Raw genomic sequence first — 12268 nt, 5'->3', positions numbered from 1 at the left:
AAAAGCGAAGATGTCCAGGAGGAGTAGACAGCAGGAAATAATCAAACTCAAGGCTGAAATCAGTAAATTAGAAACAAAGAGAACAATACAAAGAATCAATGAAACGAAGAGCTGGTTCTTTGGAGAAATCAGCAGGATAGTCAAACCTTTAACCAAAGGAACTAAAAGGCAGAGAGACAATACCCAAATTAACAAAATCAGAAATAAAAAGGGGACATAACTACAGACCCTGAGGACATCCAAATAATGTTTAGGCATTACTTTAAATCCTGTACTCCACAAAATGGAAAACCTAAATGAAATGAAAGATTTCTAGATAGATAGCACTTAAATCAAGGTCAAATAAACAATTTAAATAGTCTTATAACCCCTACAGAAATAAAAGCAGTCATTAAAAGTCTCCCAGCTAAAAACACAAAAACCAAACCAAACCAAACCAAACAAAACAAAACAAAACAAACAACAACAACAACAAGAAAAAAATGAACCTCAAGACCAAATGGTTTTAGTGCAAAATTTTACCAGACTTTCAAAGAAGAATGAATACCAATAATCATCCAAATATTCCACAAAATAAAAACAGAAGGAACATTACCAAATTCATAATATTGGTACAGAACTAGACAGGCTGTTCAATGGATGTGACTCAAAGGCTCTGAAATAAACCCACGCACATATGGACAATTAATTTTGACAAAGAAGCCAAAACCATAAAATGGAAAAGGGAGAACATTTTCAACAAATTGTGCTTGTCCATGTGGTCTGCATGTACAATAACACATAGATCCATACTTATCAACCTGCACAACACTCAAATCTAGGGGGATCAAAGACTTTAACAGAAAACCAGATACATTAAATCTGAAGAAGAAGTGGGGAATAGCCTGAGTGGGTTGGTACAGAAAACAATTTCCTGATCAGAACACTAAGATTAAAAATTAATAAATGGACCTCTTGAAACTGGAAAACTTCTCTAAGTCAAAGGACACTATCAATGGGATAGATTGGCAGCCTAGAGAATGGGAAAAGATTGCTATCAACCCTTATCTGACAGCAAGCTAATATCCAAAATATATAAAGAACTCAAGATTATATACCACCAAACCAAATAACCCAATTTAAAAAATGGGGTACAGAGCTAAACAGAGAATTCTCAACAGAGGAATATCTAATGGCAAGAGGCACTAAATGTACTAAAGTATGTAATGTTTAACATACTTAGTCATCAGGAAAATGCAAATCAAAACAAATCTGAAATTCTTTCTTACAACACTTAGAATTGCTAAAATCTCAATCAACAGTTTATGCTTGGAAAGATTTGGAAGAAGGAGAAGACTCTTCCATTGCTGATGGGGGTGCAAACTTGACAACCACTTTGGAAATCAATTTGGAAGTTTCTCAGAAAATTGGGAATAGGTCTACCTCAAGACCGAGCTATACTTCTCCTGGGCGTATACCTAAAGATGCTCCACCATACCATAAGGACACATGCTCAACTATGCTCATAGCAGCATTACTCATAGTCAGAAATTGGAAACAACTTAGATATGTCTCAACTGAAGAATGGGTAAAGAAAATGTGGTACATTTACACAATTGAATACTCTTCAGTTATTAAAAACTAGGTCATCGTGAAACTTGTAGGCAAGTGCATGAAACCAGAAAATATCATCCCAAGTGATGTACCAGAGATGTTGTATCCCTTTCCTCTAGCTGGGATGCTTTGGCTGGCCACAGTAGAAGAAGATGCATTTAGTCCTTGTCCTCCTCCTGTGATGTGATGTCCCTAGGAGGGTTGATACCCATGGGGTGCCTCCTTCCCATAGGAGAGTGGCAGGGGAAAGGGGGAGGGAGACGTATATGATGGTGGGACTTGGAGGAGAGAAGGGAGGGGGCTGTTATCAGGATATAAAGTAAATAAGTAAATAACTTAATGAAGAAAAATGCAAACACACATGGGTACCTGATTTTTGATAGAGTACAGGAATATATACTGAAAAAAAAAAGTATCTTCATCAAATGGTGATGGTAAAACTAGATTTCTTCATGGAGAAGATTACAAATAGTTCAATACTTACTGCCTTGCACAAAACTCAATTTCCAATGGGTGAAAGACCTCAATATAAAGGAAGATATATCCTGAACCTGATAGAAGATAAACTGGGGGATAACTTTGAATTCATTCAAACGAGCAAAGACTGTTTGAACAGAACACTGATATAGCACAGGCATTAATGTTAACAATTAATAAATGAGACCTCATGAAACTGAAAACCTTTTGAGACAATGAACACAACATTTAGACAAAGCAGGTGCAACAGAATGATAATTATTTTTACCAACTCCATATCTGAAAATCCACTAATGTCCAGAATGTATAAGGAACCTAATAAACTAGATATCAAAATAAAATAATTTTGAAGTAATCCTGTAATGTTACCTATAGCAATACTAAGAATGTAATTCAACTAAAATATTACAAAAGCAGAAGTCATAGAATTTTTATAGAATACTCATATTTTAACCTCTCTTGTCCCATAGAAGATTCTCCTCACCAATGGTTTTGCCAATCTGTTAGGAAACAGAAATCATTAGGGTTCTAATTTGTATACATACATTTGAGGAAACCCTGATAATTAAGATCACAATTGTCCATGACCAGACAGCTCCCCTAAGCTCCTTGCAAAATAGAGGTCTTCCTTTACCAACAGGGCTTTCCCTTCTCTGAAATAATCTGGGGAGCCCAACCCCCCAACCCTGGGGAAGATGGAGTAGTTCAACTCTCACCACCCCACCCCACCCCCCCGTAAGGACCTGCTCAGCAAGTACCTGGGATACTTGGAATGCCTTTACATACAAATAAGACATTCACAATACTTTAAATTCCAGCCAATGATTTCATTTACACGTAAAACTCTGTCCCACTTTAAAAATTCATATATAACATATATATATATACATATCTGAATATAATATAATATATGAATATGTAATATACATATGTATATATATATATATATATATATATTCTTTTTCCAGACCCACAAAATTGTGTATACCTACAAGCCCACTCCAAATAAAGGTTGTGCACAAGCTAAGATCACCTAAGAAAGCTCTTTCACTGAAGATTGTCAGAGAAGGTCTTCATCTAAAGAGCTATAACACTAAGATACTCAAAAAAAGCCTTTTCTCCTACTACCCCCTACTCATTTCCAAACCTTACCCATTCCCATCCCAATGTGCAGCTGCATCTGACAGGGAAGACGCATAACCATAGCTGGACCCCAACATGCTCACCTCAGCTGGCACCTGGAACATGGAGCAAACAGCTGGAGGAAGTGCATACCTGATACCACACATGCAAGCACACAGCTTTCATTTAAAAAAAATAGACATCTTAACTAGTATGAGATTTAATATCACTTTTGGTGTTGATTCGCATTGCCCTCATTGTTATTGCAAAGAATGCCACATGTAATCTAAAAGCTATAACTCCGAAAAATGAAAAGTAATACAAATATTATTAGATGAGGAAATTAAAATAAGAATGATTAAATTATTTGCCCAAACTAAAACAGCTTATAAATAGTGATAGTGTACTCTGAATCAAGGTCATTTTTTTATCTTAATGAATACAGTGCTTGTAGTAGTACCCAATTAAAATCTACTCAAATAAATCCCTGTAGAGTCAGTACACATGCTCCACTATGTTCATAGCCACCTTATTCCATTCCCTCTTATCCACCCTCTGACTGCTCCACATCCCACACCTCCTCACCACTACCCTGTCTCCATGTGAATGCCCCCACCCTTCACCCCACTTGACTTCTAAACTCCTGGGGCCTCCAATTTCATGAGGGTTAGGTGCATCATCTTTAAACACAAATCTGGCAATCCTCTACTGTATGTGTGTTGAGGGCCTCATATCAGCTGGTGTATGCTGTCTGTCTGGTGGTCCAGTGTTTGAGAGATCTCAAGGGTCCAGATTAATTGAGACTGCTGCTCTTGCTACAGGATCACCCTTCTCCTCAGCTTCTTTCAGCCTTCCCTAATTCAACAACAGAGATCAACTGCTTCTGTCCATTGGTTAGGTGTAAATATCTGCATCTGACACTTTCAGCTGCTTGTTGGGGCTTTTGGAGGGCAGTCATGCTAGGTCCCTTTTTGTGAGTGCTTCATAGCCTCAGCAACAGTGTCAGGCCTTGGGACCTCCCCTTGATCTGGATCCCACTTTGGGCCTGTCGCTGGACCTTCTTTTCCTCAGACTTCTCTCCATTTCCATCCCTGTAATTCTTACAGACAGGAAAAATTTGAGTCAGAGATGTGACTGTGGAATGTCAACCTCACTTGATTTCCTGTCTTCCTGCTGGAGGTGGGCTCTATAAGTTCCCTCTCCGTATGTAGGGCATTTTATCTAAGTTCCCTCTCTTTGATTGCTGAGAGTCTCTTACCTCCAAGGTCTCTGGTGTACTCTTCAGGGTCCCCCCAATATTCTATTTCCTGAGGTTGCCTGATTTCAATGTATCTGCTGGCCCTCAGGGCTTCAGTCCTTTTCCCTCACCCAATACCAGATCATGTTCCCCTCTCCACCCAACTCCTTCCCCTACTCCACTTTTCCTCCTAGGTCCCTCCCTTCCTCCCCACTTGTGATTGCTTTCTACTCTCTCCCAAGGTGTCCTCACTTGGGACCTTCAGCTTGTTGAACTTTCTGAGTTATATGGGCCATATTTGAGTATTCTGTACTTTGTTTTGGCTAATATCCACTTCTTAGTGAGGACATACCATGCACATCTTTTTGGGTCTGAGTTACCTCACTTGGGATAATATTTTCTAGTTCCAGCCATTTGCCTGCAAGACCCTGGATGTCCTCTTTCTTAATAGCTGAGTAGTATTCCATTATGTAAATGAACCACATTTTCTGTATCCATTCTTCTGTTGTGGGACATCTGGGTTGTTTCCAGCTTCTGCCTATCACAAATAATTCTGCTATGAACATAGTGGAACGCATGCCCCTGTGGCATGGTGGGGAATCTTTTGGGTATATTCAAAAAAGTGGTATAGCTGGGTCCTTTTTCTGAGGAACCTCCTGATTGATTTCCAAAGTGGTTGTACCAGTTTGCAATCCCACCAGCAGTGGAGGAGTGTTCCTCTTTCTCCACATCCTCTCCAGCATGTGTTGTCACCTATGGTTTTGATCATAGCCATTCTAACTGGTGTGAGGTGGAACCTCAGGGTCGTTTTGATTTGCATTTTTCTGATCATTAAGTAGTTTGAGCATTTCTTTAGGTGCTTCTCAGCCATTTGAGATTCCTCAATTGTGAAATCTCAGTTTATTGCTATACTCCATTATTTTGTTTGTGTTGTTTGTTTTTTTGGTGATTAACTTCTTGAGTTCTTTATATATTTTGGATATTAGCACTCTATCAGATGTGGGGTTAGTGAAGAAAGAGATGGGCCTCTTAATGAGAATCCTTGTACACTGTTTTTTGGGAGAGAGTACTTTTTGTTTGTTTCTTTTTTGCATCATTGACAAAAGTTTTATAAGGAAAAGAACGCTGAGTATTTCAAAGAAAAACAGTAATACACTAATGAGTATATTGCCATTTCACTCATTTAGACATTTGGGGGGTTCTACTTAACCTGGTTCAAATTCTCCTGTTATTTCCCTTGTAACTTTCTTTATGCCTCCTGTATAGAAATGGGTAATGAAAACAGAACATACAATTACTCATGAGCTGCTTGATTTAAGAGTCTTACTGCTTATCATCTAAGACTGAAAACTATTAATACTCTGTCTTCATACACATGAATGCAGAATGGTAGAAGATAACACCTCAGTCCATGAAGAACCTTGGTTTATAGAACTGCAAAAGTAAAGGCAACAAAATTAGAAATAAACAATTTAAATCATATCAAACATAAAGGATTCTATACAGAAAAAAATGTTCACCAGTGTTAAAAACTAAAGTATAGAAGAAAATATTTGCAAATGACACACCTAATAAAAGGTTAGTATCCAAAGTATATAAGGAAAGCAACCCAATAACAATACAACAATAAAATATAAAATGAAAATATAAGTATAATAAATAAATAAATAAATAAATAAAACAAGTATTTATAGATATTACCAAAAGAAGACCTGCAAATATTTAACATCACTAATCATCAAGGATATTGAAATCAAAATCTCAGGAGGCTTCAGTCCATAACAGTTAGAATGACTGTTATTTAAAAGATGTTGGTAGGATGTCAAGGTATGGGGCGATGGGCAGTGAGAGGAAGCCTGGTAAGGTTGAGCTAAGGTTAGAAGCCTTGGAGACCCTGAAGGGATGGTGATAGGAGCTTTGCCTGCTCCTGGGACCAGGCCCCTGGCACATAGCCATAGGCTCCTCCACTCCCTCCTCCCATAGAGAGGTTTGTGGCCATCAGTCAAGTAGGGGAAGCACCCTAAGTTCTCCTACATATAGATAAAGCATCCCCAATCTCTCAGACCAAGCCAATAGGAATCACCTACTGTCAGACCACAGACCACTCCAAAACTGTATGTAAAGGTCCTATCTAGAAGGAATAAAGGTGTGTGAGAATTACTCCTTAGTCCGAGAGCTTCTTTCATAAGAGCTGTAACACCACCACCATGGAAGAAACCTGCTCTCCCAAAATACCACCAAAACACCACCAAAACACCTCTGCACCCCCACTGGCTATTCAGCCTCCCTCTGGCTCAGCCCAGCCCTACTCAATGAATACCAGCCTGTGTGGCATCTTGGAGCAACAGCAACAATAGCAACAGCAGCAACAGCAGCAACAGCAGCAGCAGAGCAGAGGTGGAGTCAGCTGCAGTAGCAGAAGTGGTGGAGGCAATTCCCCCTCCCTGCTCGAGTTCTTTCCTCTTGAACCCTTCCATCTGGCCTGGCCAGAGATCTCAGTGGAAAGCCTCCAGTACACAGGCCCACATCAAAGAAAGGGAAACTTTGTACTCACTGCTAGTGAAATGAATGTAATTGAATAGTAGCCAGCTTCTAGAACTTCCCACAATGGAAAACTATATTTTAAAAAGTATGATTTGTATAGAAAGTGTTTTCTTTACTAAATGGAAAATATACTACATGACTATATAACTTCAACATCATTTTAAAAATTGACCTTCAAGGCTATAGACTTGAAACTATAGATTTATATTAGGCCTAGTATACACTAAATCTCCACTTTAGTTTTTTATTAGTTACTTTTCTGTTACCATGATGAAACATTATGATAAAGATCACTTATAAAACAAAGAGTGTATTTTGTCTTATGATCCAGAAAAAGAGTCCATCATGGTGAGGGAGGCACGGCAGCAGGTAAGTAGAGCAGGAAGCTAAGAGATCACATCTTCAGGCACAAGCATCAAGCAAAGATAGCTAGTGGAAAGGAACAAATCTGTTGTGGGGCAGACAGATCATATCACCACAGGAATTGGCACAGCCAATGGTGAAGCCTGCTCAAATTCCAGAAACTTCCCTCCCTGCCTCTGTGTCTGCCTTGGAGCACATAACTGGGAGACCCCCCAAGCAGGTAATCAAGTAATCAATCATGTAGCATAGCACCTGGATTGCCTCTGCATCCAAATGAGGCATTTCAGTTCCTTAATTTTCAGCCAATGACTTTTTTACACCCTGGGTATTCTTACCCCCAAAACTATATAACCCTTGGTTCACCTCAAATAAAGGGTATGCATTCAAACCCTCCCTGAACAAAGAAATTACTACAAACTAAGATTGTCTCAGAAAGCTGCTCCATTAATGATCATTGGAAATGGCCTTCATCTAAAAGGGCAGTAACACTAAGGGCTTCTCTCCCAACCCTCAGCTTCCAACTGGACCAGGATCCTGTTCATCCCAGACTCTAAGTCACCCCCTCCAGGCCTGGAGGGCAGTAGCATCTGATGTCCTAGAGGTTAAAGGTGGACTGCTGACCCTACCTGTTCCAATTTGACAATGTGACCATTTAATAAAATAATGGTAAAAATTCCACCCTAGGGTCCATGACCTCCCGAGGCATTGGCTTTTAACCACATATATAATACCAGGCATGAAGTTGCTTACTATAAAACAGGCCTCAGATTCAACCAGAAAGACATTAGTTGCACTGTAAGAGTCATGCCACTGTTGTGCCAATGGGCATAGTGTCCCTGATAGGTCAGTAGTTCAGCATGTAAAGTTCATCTGTGGGTAAGACCATTGATGATGCTTCTTCCTCAGCAGCCTACATTTCATTTAATGACATCATGAAAGTTAACCAGCAGGGAAAACATTTACTGCTCAGTTTGAAAATAATTTCTCTGTATCTAGCAGACAAGGTTTCTGGCATTGTAAGCAAAAGCATCTTATCACAAATATGGAGAGTAACCCAGTACAGTGCCAATAGTCCGTGTTATTTTGAAGACTTTTTGGGCATCTCTAATAAATAACTCGTAGGGAGTATCCCATGTCTTGTACTGAGATTTTCATTTAATAAATTATGTATTCTGTAAACAGTATTATCCATCCATGCAGGGTAATTTTGTTCAAAATGTTTTTAAGTTCAATTTTTAAACTATCTTACTAATGTATTTCTCTGTGACTCTTTTAACCCAATCACTATTCCTTTTTTCCCCTTTCTCCCTTCCCCATTCTCTGTTGTTACTTGATCTGTAAACACCCAGCATTCCCATCTACTTTATCCATTTGCTTTTATTCTTCTTTCTCTTCAATATTTTTAGCTGGATTGTGAGACAGTAGGCTTTCATGGTACTTTCATTAACCTTCTTTTGAGTTAGTCCTTGCCTCCATATTTTAGAACTTCATTATGCTAAAGCATTGCTACCTTTGGTAATCTACCTACTTTCATTCTACTTATAATCTACTATCTTCCCTCTGCAACAAGTCTCTTTTTGACTTCCTAGCTTCTATTTGTACAATTTAAATATACAAAAGAATGAAAGCAAGAATCTGCATGAAAGACAAAATAATATCATTTGTCTGTCTGGGCCTAGGTTATATCATCCAGTATAACTTTTTCCATTAACCTAAAATTTCATGTTTTTTTTAAAGTTTAGTGTACCACACTATTTGTATCCACTTATCTGTTAATGAACATTTAGGTTAATTATATTTTCTAACAATTGTATATAGAGAAGCAATGATCATTGGATTATAAGTGTCTCTGTAGGGGAATATAAGAACCATTGAGTATATGCAGGGGAAGAGTAAGGCTGGCCCATATTCCCGTTCTATTTCTACAGTATTTGAGAAACCTCTAAACATATTTCCTAAGTGGCTGCACTATTTTACACTCTGACCCACTGTATATGAGAGTTCCCCTTTTACTGTATCTGTCAGCATTTGTTACCACATGTATTCTTGATGGTGATAAAAGTACCAGAAGGCAGTTGTCCTGGCTAGCTTTATGTCATAAATTAGAATCATTTTAAAGGACAAACCCTCAAAGAAGAAAATGCCTCCATAGAATTTACCTGTAGGCAGTCTGTAGGATGGTTTTGTAATTAGTGGTTGATATGAGAAGGCCCAGCTCACTGTGGGTGGTGCTAGTCATGGGCTGATTGTTCTGAGTTCTATAAGCAAGCCAGGGAGACCAAGCCGGTAAGCAGAACCTTTTCATGGTCTCTACATCAACTCCTGCCTCCAAGTTCTTACTTTGTTTGAAATCTGGCCCACGTTTTTCTGAGCGACAAAACATGACCTGAGAATTACAAGATAAAATGAAACCTTTCTTCCCCAAGTTTTTTTTTGTTTTTAGTTATGGTGTCTTATTATAGCAACAGTAACCCTAACTAAAACATCAATGAGTTTCTAATATTAATTTGGCAGTTTTATTAACTTTTGTCATTTTTTTATTGTTTTTTTTTTTTCTTAAAGACATCATCTACCTGTTAGGTTTTGTTTCTCTAATTCTAAAAATTATAAAATGCATCAATTCATATAGCATAAAATATATACTTTTAATGATTTTAAACTATGCAGTGCAATTTTTCATGGTGTATTTTAGAATTCTGTACAACTATCATCAATATCTAAATGCAGAAGATGTTCCTTATTACAAAAGAAACCCTGTACTCATTAAGCATTTACTTCCATTTTAAATTCTCACCACAATTTATCCACTTATTGTTTCTATGAATTTGCCTATTGTGTCAATATCAAAGGAAAGTGATAATATATTCCTCACTTACCAAAATGCTTTCATGTATCATCCATGCAATTGGATATATCACCATTTGATTCTATTTTGTTGTATGGATATATAACACTTGTTTCCCTGTTCATCAGCAATTGAAGAATGTTTGAGTTATTCACAAATTCAGCTATTATGAATAACATTGAAATTTATAGAATAACTTTTGTGTAAAGATGTACACAGGGAAAGAGAAACCAAAGTTTGTAGACACTCTTGGAAAACAGTTTCACACTGGACAACAGCTTGACTGCTCCTCTGAAGACCCAACAATCTGAAGGCCTCACAGGAGATCTACTGCAGCCAGGGCAACAAATCGACATCTTCTCTCCCCCTCTGAAAACCCACCAGTTGAAAGACCTCACAGGAGGTCTGCTACAGCCAAGGTCACAGGCCTACCAGGAGACTTGAAGAGACCCATATACAAAAGAGGCACGTTCCAGACAGAGTCACCCAGATCAGCAAACACCAGGAATAACCATATGGTGAGAAGCAAGTGTAAGACCATAAACAACAGAAGCCAATATATGTAGGAATCATCTGAATCCAGTTCTTCCACCACAGCAAGCCCTGAATACATCTTCCCTCCCCCTCTGAAAACACATCAGTTGGAAGGCCTCACAGGAGGTCTGCTACAGCCAATGTCACAGGCCTACCAGGAGACTTGAAGAGACTGATATACAAAAGAGGCACGTTCCAGACAGAGCCACCCAGATCAGCAAACACCAGGATTAACCATATGGGGAGAAGCAAGTGTAAGACCATAAACAACAGAAGCCAATATATGTAGGAATCATCTGAATCCAGTTCTTCCACCACAGCAAGCTCTGAATACATCAATATGTAGAGTCTGACCAGTGGATCTACTCGGGTCATGGGCAACTTCGAACTGGAGGTTGGACCAGACATGTAGGAATAAACGGGTCAAGAACAAAACACAGAGAAGATGCTAAGTACATGTATCAAAGCATGCTTTACTTGGGGTGAAATGGGTTTTTATATCCAGGCAGCAAAGTGAAACCACAATATCCAAACATAGCACATGCATAACATAAATACAACAGCAGATGCAGAGACGCCGGTTCTGGACTTTTTTTTTTTTTTTTTTTTTTTTTTTTTTTTTTGTGAACAAGTATAGCCTTGAGAACCTTTCTTAAGTCTTCCCTCTCTGGCCCAATGTTTTCCTTTCTTATACTGATTACACAGTCTCTGCACAGTGTCTGCTTGCTGCCTCTCTGCATTTTTTGATCTTTTTGGACATTCGCTTTTAAAATGGTTAATGTTGCCACAATTATAGCATTTCTTGCTATCCTGCCATTGTGCCAGAATTTCTGGAGTCGTAGTGCCTTGTAAGGCAGCTGCAATAGCTAAGCTTTGATTAAAGGTAGGCCCTATGTCTGCACAAAGGCAAATATAACCAGAAATATCCATCTGACCCTTGTGCAGTAGGAGAACTGCTCTGTATGTTGTATTAACATTTTTAAAAAGCTAACTGCGTGATAAGTGGACCCTCTGAATAGGAACTTCCAAGCATCCTTCTGGCCACCTGCTGCAGCCTAGCCACGAAATTCTGAAAGGGTTCCTCTAGACCCTGCCTTATGCCCATCAGACTCACACTGCCCTCACCTTTAGTGGACAGCTGCATCCAAGCCCTGCGGGCTGCAATAGCAATTTGGGCAAATGCCCCCGCAGGGTAATCTATTTGTCTAGTAGCTCTTTTAAACTGACTTTCCTCAACAAGCATTTTTAGAGTCTAGTCAGGATTATCTGTCTGAGCATTTTGCATGGCAATTTTCTTTTTTTTTCTTTTTTTTTATTAGATATTTACTTTATTTACATGTTAATTTCTCCATTTCCAGTTTCCCCTCCAAAAAACAAAGAAACAAACAAAAACAACAAAAACAAACCCCTGTTGCCTCCCCCCTCCCCATGCCTGCCACCCCATCCTCTCCCACTTATTGGCCCTGGCATTCCTGTACACTGGGACACAGAACCTTCACAGGGCCAAGGTCCTCTCCTCCTATTGATGATCAAATTGCAATCCTCTACTATAC

The 12268-nt window shown here is 38.9% G+C and overlaps 1 pseudogene; it reads right to left on the bottom strand.

Annotated features, from left to right (window-relative positions):
* The window catches only part of LOC116085871, a 26475-nt pseudogene that overhangs the window by 12274 nt on the left and 1933 nt on the right, over nucleotides 1-12268 (bottom strand).

The sequence above is a fragment of the Mastomys coucha genome, chromosome X (assembly GCF_008632895.1).
Source record: "Mastomys coucha isolate ucsf_1 chromosome X, UCSF_Mcou_1, whole genome shotgun sequence".
Lineage (NCBI taxonomy): Eukaryota > Metazoa > Chordata > Mammalia > Rodentia > Muridae > Mastomys > Mastomys coucha.
This window is presented reverse-complemented; position numbering and strand designations above follow the sequence as displayed.